The sequence below is a fragment of the Mytilus galloprovincialis genome, chromosome 3 (genome assembly GCF_965363235.1).
Source record: "Mytilus galloprovincialis chromosome 3, xbMytGall1.hap1.1, whole genome shotgun sequence".
NCBI classification, from domain to species: domain Eukaryota; kingdom Metazoa; phylum Mollusca; class Bivalvia; order Mytilida; family Mytilidae; genus Mytilus; species Mytilus galloprovincialis.
The window spans coordinates 95610103-95624151 of NC_134840.1; the positions used below are offsets into that span (position 1 = coordinate 95610103).

The 14049-nt window shown below is 32.1% G+C and overlaps 1 protein-coding gene across 1 annotated transcript in view; it reads left to right on the forward strand.

The window, feature by feature from the left end:
• Positions 1 to 14049, forward strand: part of LOC143069458 (alpha-mannosidase 2x-like) — a 92753-nt gene that overhangs the window by 20755 nt on the left and 57949 nt on the right. The window contains exon 3 of the mRNA XM_076244100.1: positions 2473 to 2546. The gene's annotated coding sequence lies outside the window, so the exon portion shown is untranslated. The remainder of the gene's footprint in view (positions 1 to 2472; positions 2547 to 14049) is intronic.

Here is a 14049-nt window from a genome sequence, read left to right on the forward strand (position 1 = left end):
AGGAGGTTATTTAAAACCCCTTCTTGACGACTAAGAGTTTTAATTTGGTGCTTTCTTGGCATGCAATTTTGTTTTGCATAAAATTTGAAATTAAGAAATAAGGAGGAAAAAAGATTAAATGGTTTATGATTATTTATACAGAAGAAATTAATACCTGAATTCACTCTTGATTATGACTGACTCAAAAAGTGCAAATTAAACAGTCTAAAGAAATTTAATAAATAAAAAAACCTATCCATGATTTTAAGTGATGAGTACAATTTTGAAAAGTTAAACTAAGTGTTGAAAGATATCAAAAGCAAAGAATCAGACTATTTATGGCTTTATGTACATAAGACATTAAAAGCAAAGACATGGCACTTTTGTTTCTATTCTTCATCTCAAAGTTGCTTTCAGACCTTCAACAGGGAGCAAATACTATCATTTGACTGCAAGTTCAAAAGGGCCACTTGTACTGGTTTAAGTAATTCATTGCCCATGCAGTTGTTAATTGTGCTACAACTATGCATTGAACAACACAGCTGAACTGTAATATCTGTCAAAATACAGAAAGAATGCAACCATTTGTCTATACGCAATATAGGTACCATTCTCTGAAAAATAACCACTCAATGGACAGTTGTTATGATCTTGGATTGATTATGGTACCCAAAAATTTGGGAAAATTGATTAATTTGGTGTGAAAAATTTTAAATAATAAAATTGAGAAAGAAAATAGGTAATGTGTCAAAGCGACAACAACCCGACCAATTTGTCAATTCAGAAATTATTGTGTGCATTATAGTTCTTGCAACTTTTGAAGATCGGGCAAAAATGAAAGATTAAGTAATGTGATTTCAGGTAAAAATCTGAATATAGATAATATCAGAATAGGGGTTCTTATTATTGTGAAATTCACACAGAGGCATTATTATAGATTCATTTTTTTTAGTGGGTACCAATTTTCGTGGTTTGAGGAAAATTTTCATATTCGTGGATATTTGATTTCGTGGTTTTTGCAAATTCTGCATACATTCCTTTAGAAAATTTGTAAATATGTTGATAATTTGAATTCATGGTTCTCTTGTACCCACGAAATCCACGAAAATTTAAGTATCCAACAAATATAAGTGAACTCACAGTATTTGCATTACTAAAAACCTGGCAATAGTTTCTTAATTTACAGTATCTAAAGGACTACGGTAGTGGCATTCATTACCAGTATTTCCTTATTAGAATATTCACACTGTAGGAGTATAGTCATTTATTCATGGTATGTTTGCATTGAAAATCCACAGAAGTAAGAGTAATTAGTAACTATAAGCTGAATAACCACACACCCTTTTTTTAAAGATTTAATTATTTTTATAAGTAACATATAACGTAAGGGTACCCAAATTGCACCTATTTAGAAAAAATAGCAACGGAAATCTTACAACATTTCCTAGAGACTAAACAATTTGTATTTTTTGATTTGATACTATGCACCTCTTTCAACATAGGTAAACATATTTAAATATACACAAAACGTTCACAGCATTTTAAATCAACAGATGGACTGTTACTGAAAAAGCAAAATGTTCGAAAACGTCACCGCACGACGTCATCAAAACGTCATCTTTTTAAAATTAGCAAAAACAATATATTATAAGCATCCATTTTGTAAAATATGAAGAGTAAGCATTGACTAATATCCAATTGTTCAAAATATTTGAAGAAATTAAACAAAAGCTCGGTTATTAGACTTCTGACGATGTGAATTTAAGCATGGATGCAATTTGGGTACTCCTCATTACAGAATCCTGGATAGTTTGGAGGTTGATTCAAACCCATTTTTTATGGACTCAATATGAATTAAAAATCAAATTAGTGTACCTATACAATGAAGAAGGATAGGGCTACAAAATAAACACAGTATGGACATATTTTACTTGATCATAAAAAAACATAGGTGAAAAAACTGTCAAAATAGGTGCAATTTGGGTACTGTCACGTTATATACAGTTAGGGTATATATTATAAGACTGAAAAAATTGTGGTATACTTAAATATCAATTTCTGTAATCCCAGAGCCTGATAGTTGGTAAGAATAGATTTATGTATCCTATTAAAAAAAGAGGCTAAAAGTCGTAAAAACTCGTCTATCTCAAAGAATAATAAATCACAAATATTGATTCCTACAGATTTTACATTTCTGATATAATGTTTCCAAAAAACATTTTCATGCATTGTGTATAATTATGTAAAATAAGTCTCACAACTTTCTATAAATTCAGAGTATCATTATCGTAAAACCCATTCAAAAGTACATTTACGAAAGGTGCCATATTTTAATGTCGATTAAATTTTCGGTTTATTGTTCCAATGTTGCACACCAAATAACATTTAAGGAATTAAAAGAGGCCTGATTGGATTTTCAGAGTAGAATTTTATTTAGTAGCAACAATAGAACATGTTCAATATCCTGTACGTTAATAGATATTTTATTTCTAGTTCGATGACAAGAGAATAACAATGAACTGTCAGTCGGTGTAGCGGTGAAGTCCAATATAGATCCTCGTTTACAGGTTTGTCAACTAATTAATAAGTGTCTTTTACCATTGAAGATTTTCTATGAATTAGTATAAGGATTTGAAATGTATATATTCATCATATTCTAGGTTTGTTTTACATTTGATTAATAAGTATAACTATTGTGAAATAACAAATTTTGAAATATTTATTAGTTCAAGTATTTAATTTACAAAAAGTGTCAATATTTACATTTCTTTGTTTAAATGATATATTTTCTAAATTAGATTTTATAATAAAAAAAATACCAGCTGATTATATTAAATATTTAATTGGAAAAGATATTACAAAAAAAAATAATGCATTTCTAATCCTTCTATTTGCATTCTTATTTAGTGATGGATCTAATAAAATAGTTTTATATTTTGCTTAAGATTTAAATATTCATGTAGCAATTAATGATATAAGTTATGTGATCATTGATAAGCTACTGTTAATTCAGAAACTATTGCGAGGTTTTTTATTATGGCGAAAATTGTGACCGGGTTGTAAATACAATAATTTAAACTTGCATTTTGAAATCTTTTATATGAATCATAAAAATTAAAATTGCATTTAAGTCTTAAATTACAAAATCGCAATAGTAACATGCAGGCTATAATTTCTGAATTCACAGTATATATATATAGCTTCTCATTCTCAATTGGACACTGTTTTTAAGATAGTACATGTATACATTGTACTTATCAATAAATCAAAGCAACAGTTTTCACATGAGAGAGATAAGCTTAGGTGTAGAGAAAATAAGAGAACGAAGGTTTTTTTTGTAGATGTAAAAATAAAACAAAAGCATTTATTGCTTTTTCATTCTAACCAAGCAAAGGTTTACCTACCAAATATAGGTACTTGAACAGACCCTCTACCAATAGATCTACATGTTGTTTGTTCAAATTGCATTGTTGTGATTTCACATTCATGATGCATGTCATTTTTGATGATAGGCATGTATACCAATCACTGGTGCTTTATTTAATTGTTATATAATTGTTTTTTAGGGGTGGGGTGGTATACCGATTTTTTTGCCTACATGTCTGTTTGAATAATTGATCCTTTCTTTTTAGTGATAACTGGTGGTGATCAAACTTTATATATAACAATTATAAGAATTGATGTAAGGAAAATATGTTAAAAAAAAAAGAAGTTTTTTCGCTAATTATTTCAGCATGATTCCAGCTGTGGTTTCTATTTCTAAAATTTTCACATTTTTAGCTCACCTGGCCCGAAGGGCCAAGTGAGCTTTTCTCATCACTTGGCGTCCGTCGTCCATAGTCGTCGTCGTTAACTTTTTACATTTTGAACTTCTTCTACAGAACTACTGAATGGAATGAAACCAAACATGGCATGAATGTTCCTAATGAGGTGCTGACCAAGTGTTGTTACTTTGTAGCCGATCCATCATCCAAGATGGCCGCCAGCGGGGGACTTAGTTTAACATAGGACCCTATGGGAAATGCATACAAATGACTTCTTTTAGAGAACCACTGAATGGAATAAAACAAAAAATAGCATGAATGTTCCTTATGAAGTGCTGACCAAGTGTTGTTACTTTGTAGCCAATCCATCATCCAAGATGGCCGCCAGTGGGGGACTTAGTTTAACATAGGACCCTATGGGAAATACATACAAATGTCTTCTTTTAGAGAACCACTGAATGGAATGAAACCAAACATAGCATGAATGTTCCTAATAAGATACTGACCAAGTGTTGTTACTTTGTCGCCATTCCAACGTCCAAGATGGCCGCCAGTGGGGGAATTAGTTTAACATAGGACCCTATGGGAAATACATACAAAAGGGAATTTCTCGCTACATTGAAGACCTGTTGGTGACCTTCTGCTGTTGTTTTTTTCTATGGTTGGGTTGTTGTCTCTTTGGCACATTCCCCATTTCCATTCTCAATTTTAAGTTTCTTCTTATAGAGAAACACTTAATGGAATGAAACCAAACATAGCATAAATGTTCCTTATGAGATGCTGACCAAGTGTTGTTACTTTGTAGCAGATCCATCATCCAAGATGGCCGCCAGTGGGGGACTTAGTTTAACATAGGACCCTATGGAAAATACATACAAATGTCTTCTTTTAGTGAACCACTGAATGGAATGAAACCAAACATAGCATGAATGTTCCTTTAAATAAGATACTGACCAAGTGTTGTTACTTTGTCGCCATTCCAACGTCCAAGATGGCCGCCAGTGGGGGACTTAGTTTAACATAGGACCCTATGGGAAATACATACAAAAGGGAATTTCTCGCTACATTGAAGACCTGTTGGTGACCTTCTGCTGTTGTTTTTTTTCTATGGTCGGGTTGTTGTCTCTTTGGCACATTCCCCATTTCCATTCTCAATTTTAAGTTTCTTCTTATAGAGAACCACTTAATGGAATGAAACCAAACATAGCATATATGTTCCTTATGAGATGCTGACCAAGTGTTGTTACTTTGTAGCAGATCCATCATCCAAGATGGCCACCAGTGGGGGACTTAGTTTAACATAGGACCCTATGGGAAATACATACAAATGTCTTCTTTTAGTGAACCACTGAATTGAATGAAATCAAACAAAGCATGAATGTCCTTTCCTTATGAGGTGCTGGCCAAGTGTTGTTACTTTTAGCCAAATTTCATATTTTTTATATGATTTCAAAAACCCAAGTAGAATCAGGGGAGCGATACAGGCTCTTGAGAGCCTCTAGTTTTCAATACTTGGCCTTTTATAGGTCACATTGCTGTTTTGTTTGTGCTCATTGTTGAAGGCTGTGCAATGCCCTTTAAATGTTTACATCCATGTCCTGTTCTACATATATTTTGTAGATAGTTGTTTCCCTTGAAATAGTACAACATCCCTTATTTTGAATTCTGTATTCATGACAATTTTAGCTTTTTCTATAATTCGATAGGGACATCACATTTTCTGGTCTATGTGTCCATTTGTTATTCTATCATGGTTGCAAGTTAAATGTTATGGTTGAAATAGTTGTTACCATGGAATTAAAGTCAGAACAACTTGAAACTTAATTGGTACATATATTCATTAGAATATCAACTTATTTTTAAGATAGATTCATGGTATACCGCCATCTTGGATTGTACAATCGCAGTACAAATTTGGTCTAGTTATTTGCCCAAATCTTCAAATTGGAGACAGATTTGCAATTTAATGGTTAGTTTGTTTGTTTCTAGAAGGAAAATTTGGTGAGTTATTGTATTATACAACATATTTAAACAAATATCAAATTTTGTGTTTTTAGAATAATTTTTTTCAAATAAGCCATTTTGGGCGGAGATAAATCAATATCTTTTTGAAAAAATTTATACTGGACTGATAGGGAATTTTTTTTATTTTTACTTGTAGCCAGAAAACAAGTTCAGTGACACACCATTTTTAGCTCACCTGGCCCGAAGGGCCAAGTGAGCTTTTCCCATCACTTGGCGTCCGTCGTCCGTCGTCCGTCGTCCGTCGTCCGTCGTCCGTCGTCGTCGTCCGTCGTCATTAACTTTTACAAAAATCTTCTCCTCTGAAACTACTGGCCAAATTAAAACAAACTTGGCCACAATCATCATTTGGGTATCTAGTTTAAAAAATGTGTGGCGTGACCCGGCCAACCAACCAAGATGGCCGCCATGGCTAAAAATAGAACATAGGGGTAAAATGCAGTTTTTGGCTTATAACTCAAAAACCAAAGCATTAAGACAAATCTGACACGGGGTAAAATTGTTTATCAGGTCAAGATCTTTCTGCCCTCAAATTTTCAGATGAATCCGACAACCCTTTGTTGGGTTGCTGCCCCTGAATTGGTAATTTTAGGGATTTTTTGCTGTTTTTGGTTATTATTTTGAATATTATTATAGATAGAGATAAACTGTAAGCAGCAATAATGTTCAGCAAAGTTAGATTTACAAATAAGTCAACACGAACGAAATGGTCAGTTGACCCCTTTAGGAGTTATTGCCCTTGATAGTCAAATTTTAACCATTTTTAGCTCACCTGGCCCGAAGGGCCAAGTGAGCTTTTCTCATCACTTGGCGTCCGTCGTCCGTCGTCGTCCGTCGTCGTCGTCGTCCGTCGTCGTTAACTTTTACAAAAATCTTCTCCTCTGAAACTACTGGGCCAAATCAAACCAAACTTGGCCACAATCATCATTGGGGTATCTAGTTTAAAAAATGTGTGGCGTGACCCGGTCAACCAAACAAGATGGCCACCACGGCTAAAAATAGAACATAGGGGTAAAATGCAGTTTTTGGCTTATAACTCAAAAACCAAAGCATTTAGAGCAAATCTGACAGGGGTAAAAATGTTTATCAGGTCAAGATCTATCTGCCCTGAAATTTTCAGATGAATCAGTCAATCGGTTGTTGGGTTGCTGCCCCTGAATTAGTAATTTTGAGGAAATTTTGCTGTTTTTGGTTATTATCTTGAATATTATTATAGATAGAGATAAACTGTAAACAGCAATAATGTTCAGCAAAGTAAGATCTACAAATAAGTCAACATGACCAAAATGGTCAGTTGACCCGTTTAGGAGTTATTGCCCTTTATAGTCAATTTTAACCATTTTTCATAAATTAAATTAATCTTTTACAAAAATCTTCTCCTCTGAAACTACTGGGCCAAATTAATCCAAACTTGGCCACAATCATCTTTGGGGTACCTAGTTTAAAAAATGTGTGGCGTGACCTGGTCAACCAACCAAGATGGCCGCCATTGCTAAAAATAGAACATAGGGGTAAAATGCAGTTTTTGGCTTATAACTCAAAAACCAAAGCATTTTGAGGAAATCTGACATGGGGATAAAAATGTTTATCAGGTCAAGATCTATCTGCCCTGAAATTTTCAGATGAATCGGTCAATCGGTTGTTGGGTTGCTGCCCCTGAATTGGTAATTTTGAGGAAATTTTGCTGTTTTTGGTTATTATCTTGAATATTATTATAGATAGAGATAAATTGTAAACAGCAATAATGTTCAGCAAAGTAAGATCTACAAATAAGTCAACATGACCAAAATGGTCAGTTGACCCCTTTAGGAGTTATTGCCCTTTATAGTCAATCTTTAACCATTTTTCATAAATCTAAGTAATCTTTTACAAAATCTCCACTGAAACTACTAGGCCACAATCATCTTTGGGGTATCTAGTTTGAAAAATGTGTCCGATGACCTGGCCATTCAACCAAGATGGCCGCCACGGCTAAAAATAGAACATAGGGGTAAAATGCAGTTTTTGGCTTATAACTATGAATTCAAAGCATCTAGAGCAAATCTGACAAGAAGTTAAATTGTTAATCAAGTCAATATCTATCTGCCCTGAATTTTTCAGATGAATTGGACAACTGGTTGTTGGGTTGCTGCCCTCCAATTGGTAATTTTTAAAGAAATTTTGCCGTTTTTGGTTATCTTGAATACTATTATAGATAGCGATAACTGTAAACAGCAATAATGTTCAGCAAAGTAAGATCTACAAATAAGTCAACATGACCTAAATAGTCAATTGACCCCTTAAGGAGTTATTGCCCTTTATAGTCAATTTTTAACAATTTTCATTAATTTGGTAAATATATGTAAATTTTTACCAAATATAGTTCTCTGTTACTAATGGGCAAAGTTCATTATAGATATAATTGTAAGAAGCAAAATCGTTCAGTAAAGTAAGAACTTCAAACACATCACCATCACCAAAATACAATTTTGTCATGAATCCATTTGTGTCCTTTGTTTAATATGCACATAGACCAAGGTGAGCGACACAGACTCTTTAGAGCCTCTAGTTTCGTAAATCTTAGTAATCTTTTTCAAAAATCTTCTCCTCTAAAACTACTGGGCCAAATTAAACCAAACTTGGCCACAATCATCATTGGGGTATCTAGTTTAAAAAATGTGTGGCGTGACCAGCCCAACCAACCAAGATGGCCACCATGGCTAAAAATAGAACATAGGGGTAAAATGCAGTTTGGCTTATAACTCAAAAACCAAAGCATTTAGAGCAAATCTGACATTGGGTAAAATTGTTTATCAGGGTAAGATCTTTCTGCCCTCAAATTTTCAGATGAATCCGACAACCCGTTGTTGGGTTGCTGCCCCTGAATTGGTAATTGTAGGGAATTTTTGCTGTTTTTGGTTATTATCTTGAATATTATTATAGATAGAGATAAACTGTAAACAGCAATAATGTTCAGCAAAGTTAGATTTACAAATAAGTCAACATGACCAAAGTGGTCAGTTGACCCCTATAGGTTTATTGTCCTTTATAGTCAATTTTTAACCATTTTTCGTAAATCTTAGAAATCTTTTACAAAAATCTTCTCCTCTGAAACTACTGGGCCAAATTAATCCAAACTTGGCCACAATCATCTTTGGGGTATCTTATTGAAAAAAATGTGTCGGGTGACTCGGCCATCCAACCAAAATGGCTGCCACGGCTTAAAATAGAACATAGGGGTAAAATACAGTTTTTGGCTTATAACTCAATAGCCGAAGCATTTAGAGAAAATCTGACATGGGTTAAATTGTCTATCAGGTCAAGATCTATTTGCCCTGATATTTTCACATGGATCGGATAACCTGTTGTTAGGTTACTGCCCTGAGTTGGTAATTTTAAGGAAATTTTGCCGTTTTTATACGACCGCAAAATTTGAAAAAATTTTCGTCGTATATTGCTATCACGTTGGCGTCGGCGTCGTCGTCCGTCGTCCGAATACTTTTAGTTTTCGCACTCTAACTTTAGTAAAAGTGAATGGAAATCTATGAAATTTTAACACAAGGTTTATGACCACAAAAGGAAGGTTGGTATTGATTTTGGGAGTTTTGGTCCCAACATTTTAGGAATTAGGGGCCAAAAAGGGCCCAAATAAGCATTTTCTTGGTTTTCGCACTATAACTTTAGTTTAAGTTAATAGAAATCTATGAAATTTTGACACAAGGTTTATGACCATAAAAGAACGGTTGGGATTGATTTTGGGAGTTTAGGTTTCAACAGTTTAGGAATTAGGGGCCAAAAAAGGGCCCAAATAAGCATTATTCTTGGTTTTCGCACAATAACTTTAGTTTAAGTAAATAGAAATCAATGAAATTTAAACACAATGTTAATGACTACAAAAGGAAGGTTGGTATTGATTTTGGGAGTTTAGGTCCCAACAGTTTAGGAATTAGGGGCCAAAAAGGGACCCAAATAAGCATTTTTCTTGGTTTTCGCACCATAACGTTAGTATAAGTAAATAGAAATCTATGAAATTTAAACACAAGGTTTATGACCATAAAAGGAAGGTTGGTATTGATTTTGGGAGTTTTGGTCCCAACAGAATAAGGGGCCCAAAGGGTCCAAAATTAAACTTTGTTTGATTTCATCAAAATTGAATAATTGGGGTTCTTTGATATGCCGAATCTAACTATGTATGTAGATTCTTAATTTTTGGTCCCTTTTTCAAATTGGTCTACATTAAGGTCCACAGGGTCCAAAATTAAACTTAGTTTGATTTTAACAAAAATTGAATCCTTGGGGTTCTTTGATATGCTGAATTTAAAAATGTACTTAGATTTTTAATTATTGGCCTAGTTTTCAAGTTGGTCCAAATGGGGGTCCAAAATTAAACTTTGTTTGATTTCATCAAAAATTGAATAAATGGGTTCTTTGATATGCCAAATCTAACTGTGTATGTAGATTCTTAATTTTTGGTCCAGTTTTCAAATTGGTCTACATTAAGGTCCAAAGGGTCCAAAATTAAACTAAGTTTGATTTTAACAAAAATTAAATTCTTGGGCTTATTTGATATGCTTTATCTAAATATGTACTTTGATTTTTGATTATGGGCCCAGTTTTCAAGTTGGTCCAAATCAGGATTCCATATCAAGTATTGTGCAATAGCAAGAAATTTTCAATTGCACAGTATTGCACAATAGCAAGAAATATCTAATTGCACAATATTGTGCAATAGCAATTAATTTTCAATTGGAGTTATCTTTCTTTGTATAGAATAGTAGTTGATAATATATGTTAGAAATTTGCCAGACATGACTATGATGTCATTTTCTATTTTTATTTGCCAATAACTTTATGTAAATAACTACATTGGAAATTTGCCAATATAAAATGTTGCTGATGAAGCTTTTTTTCCTTATCTTATCTAAAATGTTCTTAGATAATGTATGTTGGACATTTGCCAGACATGACTATGATGTCATTTTCTATTTTTATTTGCCAATAACTTTATGTAAATAACTTCATTGGAAATTTGCCAATATAAAATGTTGCAGATGAAGTTTTTTTTATTGTTTTATACAATAAACAATGTATATTCACTTTTACTACCAACCAATCTTTACCATTCAGTGATAACAAGCACTTTATTTTACATTTTAATATTTTATGATGTATTTAAAAGAGTAGTTATTGTTGCAAACTCCATTAGAAATTTGAATTGATATCAGTTTTGGAAAAAGGGAAACAGGGATGTGAAAAAAGGGGGGGGGGGGTGGGATTTAAATTTTTCTCATTTCAGATTTCATAAATAAAAAGAAAATTTCTTCAAACATTTTTTTGAGAGGATTAATATTCAACAGCATAGTGAATTGCTCAAAGGCAAAAAAAAAAAGTTCATTAGATCACATTCATTCTGTGTCAGAAACCTATGCTGTGTCAACTATTTAATTTTAGATTTAAAAAGTTTGAAGAAGAAATCTTTAATTGATTTGTAAAATCTTGACATTTGTTTTGTGTAAAAAAAAACCATGTAATGTCAAAAATTTGATCACAATCCAAATTCAGAGCTGTATCACGCTTGAATTTTTTGTCCATACTTGCCCCAACTGTTCAGGGTTCGACCTCTGCGGTCGTATAAAGCTGCGCCCTGCGGAGCACCTGGTTTGTTATTATCTTGAATATTATTATAGATAGAGATAAACTATAAACAGCAATAATGTTCAGCAAAACAAGATCTACAAATAAGTTTCATGACCAAAATAGTCAATTGACCCCTTAAGGAGTTATTGCCCTTTATTGTTAATTTTTAGCATTTTTCATAAATTTTTGTAAATTTTTAGGAAATATTTTCCACTGTAATTACTGGGCCAAGTTCATTATAGATTGAGATAATTGTAGCAACAAGAATGTTCAGTAAAGTAAGATCTACAAACACATCACCATCACCAAAACACAATTATGTCATGAATTTATCTGTGTCCATTGTTTAATATGCACATAGACCAAGGTGAGCGACACAGGCTCTTGAGAGCCTCTAGTTTCTTTTTATTTTCTTTAAAAAATTTAATATTAAAACCTTATATTCTCACAATTTATTTCAAAATTCTATCTCATAGAACTTTTTTTATGCACACAAATGTGTTTTTTCATGAACAATCTAACCAAATTTAGGCAATTTTCAACGACTCATAGCTTGTAAAATAGCACGGTGGCCCATACTTTTTATTATAATTTTGAAGAAAAAAAACACATATTAAAATCTTCATGGGAGATAACTCTGCAAAAAAGGAAAAAGTATCAATAAAATTTGTTACAAAATTATAACTTTACTGCTTCTGTTCAACAGAATGTTTTGATTCTTGATATTTTAGCCTTCTTAAGAGTATAACAAACAACTTTAAAGGTGTTTTCATATCTTTTATCAAGCTACAATCTAGATTTCAAAATTCATTAGTTGACCATTTTCAGCATGACACTAGGTAAAGAATCTCAAACTACATACAACCATATATGTAATACCCGTATTACATCTATGATAAAACTATATAATTAAGCATATATTCTTCTTTTTGTGGCTTAAAGTTTCTTTAAACAAGGTAGATTCTGAACAAATATATTTACAGATATAAACAATACCAATATTCACATTATTTTTTTGAAAATAGTCACAAAGACATAAATTTGCAATTTCTTCAATGAAAAATGTGCAAAAAAATAAAATTACCTGTAACATTTGGTATTGTATGTTTCATGAGCAGAAGATGATATAATATATCTGAGGCCTGTTTTTTATATTCAAACTAGTTACTGGTTAAAATAAATCTGAAACACGTTTTAGCTTAAACCATAAACATGTTTAAAGGGAGAACAAAACCACAACGGTTGCAGAAAATGTTTAAGCTATATAAACCATTTTGGAAATATCTATAAAACAATTTTCTTTTCATCCTGGTTGAAATGTTCTTTAACCATTTAACTGACCCGTTAAACAACTGTTAACCATAAAAATGTTTAAAACCAAGTTAATGTTTCAGAATAGAAAAACAGACCTTAAGTCAAATACGAACTTAAAACCCCATCAAAGTATAATACTTTAATACATGAATTTTAAGAAGATCAACCAAAAACTGAAAAAAGACTTATTTTTGCAGAGTTATCTCCCTTTCCAAGTTAATTCTAATAAGATATTAAAAATGCTGATTTTGCATTTTCCTGAAGTTAGATTTTATGGGATTCTTTTTCTGTGTATTTTTGGGACTTAATTTGAATGCTATATAGATTAGAACTAAAACATTTTCTGTTTCAAATAGTTTGAGGTTCAAACTTAGTTTGACTGGACTAATAGTGCTAGCTTGGCATGTGGTCCTGTGGCCACAAATTCTGGTAAAAATCACTTAAGTGTATTTGTTGACTTTATTGAAAAATAAATGCATAATATAAATTTCAGTGCGTACCAGAAATTAGACCAATTATATATATATACAGATAAAATATGATTGATATCTAAAACCAAAAAGGACCAAGATTAGAACAGTCCTAAAATTAACTTGGAAAAAAATTGTGCAATAAAAGGTTTATAGAGACCATGCACAGACCTTTTACAATCTGAATTAACTATATGCAGCCGTGAAGAATTACCAACCAATATTATGCAAAATAATACTTTTTTAGTTATATATAAAACACAACATGAGAGCTATTAAAGTGTCAGATAAACAATTGACTTAAAATCAACAGAACAAGCAAAAATAAAATTTAGATCATTGTTTTATACCAAAAGAGATAATCATTAAGAAATTGTATATAATTTCCCCATAAATTAATAATTTATAATCAGCAAACAAAACTTTTAATGGCTTAGCTAATGTATTCTATTTGAAGCTAATTAGAAACTATAATTATAGCCATTTTGATTTATACTCTAAATTTCAGATTTATTATTTACAATGTTTGGAAAAAATGATTGTATGTTAAAGCGAAAAAATAGTTTAAATTGCTTTAAAAAAATATAACTTGGTCTTTGGAGATCGATGTATTTTAATCTGTTAAAAGTCAGAGATTTAGAAAAGTTCAAGCTTTGGTATACAGTTCAAACCATGTTTTACGCAAACATGTATTTTAAAAGTGTGAGAACCGCAACAAGCAAAATTAGAAAGTAAAGGAGATGTGATCATTGATTGCCAATGAGACAACTTTTATATCCATCAGAGCATAAATGGATGAAGATGTTAGAATACAATGTTTACCTGTAAATATGTCTGATTAGTTAAATCAATGGAATAATACATTATCAGAAAAGACACCTTGC